Raw genomic sequence first — 1766 nt, forward strand, 5'->3', positions numbered from 1 at the left:
ATTAAATATTTACCATGAAAAACATTTTATAGAATGAGTGTTAAAATTGTCCTGTAAACGGCAGGACTTACGGGATGACCTAATTGTTTAGAGTCCCTGTGGGACCCGCTAAGCCCTAAGTCATCCCTCGGTCGTCTCGGTCAAATTTGGCTGACCTCCTGGCGAGTAGTCCTTCAAGGGGTACTATGGTCCTTCATTGACCACCGGGAAAGCCGAGGGCTGAGAGGACCGCCGGAAAAGGCTACAGTGTCCCATGGACAAACAGAGGCCCCAGGGTGGTTCGATGGTTAATCAGAAGGGGCTGGGTTCCGTTTCAAAATATTTGTTAATACAGGAGGAAAGAAACGGGAGGTTAGTTTTGGCAACAATGTAAGAAAGGCACCATTCATGGGAACAAGCCAGAATGCCGAAGGTTCGAAGGCTCGTCTATCCGAACAATCGGTTGAATAACGATTTCTGAATCGAACGTAGGACAATGGTTGTTGTAGCTGTGTAGCGATCCGTGCAGTCGATAGTCTTGTGTTACTGTTTTTTGATCGGGAAGGAGACATCTCGTTTCGTGTCCCGATGGTTGAAATAGATCGCGGAGATTTATAAATATCGGCGCGGTGGAAAATTGATAGGTATGTTTGGCAATTAGAGCGCATTCTGTGCTGAGAGTGCAATTACTGGACATCGAGGAGAAAAGTGCGAATATAATTTATTCCGCGAGATATTCTTTGATTGCAATATGGCCCGGTGTGCTCTTTATTCGCATTCTTACGGTGCTCCCCGTAGAAAGAAAGAAGTCTTCGGGTACAATGGACAGCGTAATTAACGGTCAAAAGTTTTTAGCTTCATTAATTACGCGAACACTTCAAACGATGCCATTATCATTCCGAGAATGCTGCAAGCAAAACGGTTCCCTGTGCATAATGTAGTTTCGTTTCTCCCACGGCTTCGAGGGCCATTTTTCTGAATCAATTCGGGGCAGAATAAGAAATACGAGTGCCTTAATTGTGACGATGTCCTAATTATATTAGAAAAAAAGCTCCACGAACGTGCAGCTAAATAATTGCCGCTCTCGACGCTCTAGAACAGGCGGAAATTTTTATTAACAAACTGCTCGGAGCGGAAACTATTTGGTAATGTGGCGTAACGTTGCGTAAATAGGGCAAATCATTATGCATCGATGCTTTTCAATACGATTTACTAATTAGTAATATTTATTAAATGGATGAAGATGATATTAGGTTCATACAAACAGCTTAACAATTTAAAAATTTAATAAAAATTAAATGGTAAAGCGATCGATGATTCGCAGTGGGTAACAGAGACGCGAAACTTGGTTCACAGAGTCGCGGCAAGATGGCGGTACAATATTCCGCCGACTGTACCAATTTCGCTTGTTAATCTCTCATTAAAAAGTGTAATAAAAATATCACTGCTTGTAATTGAATGTTAATGAATATTCGTCGAAGGTCGAACTTCGGCGAAAACGAAACTTTCCTGAAAACTAATTAATTTGCAGTTACCTAAAACATGCGTTGTTCAAAATTGCAGTTTACCTATGAAAGATTGAACAATTTGAATAATTATTGAACGTTCGAGGTTGTCGATTTTGCATACTTTTTGACGATGATCCGCGACCAGGCAGGCCAGGTCGCAGCTGGTATATATTCTTAGAGTACACTCGCCGGGAGAATGTGTCTTTGTTGACGTTTTTCCCTCTCGTTAGGTTCGACGATATCGTTGGCTACCGCCGAGCATACCTCAGTCCCCTTTTC

Source organism: Lasioglossum baleicum, chromosome 8, assembly GCF_051020765.1.
Source record: "Lasioglossum baleicum chromosome 8, iyLasBale1, whole genome shotgun sequence".
NCBI lineage: Eukaryota > Metazoa > Arthropoda > Insecta > Hymenoptera > Halictidae > Lasioglossum > Lasioglossum baleicum.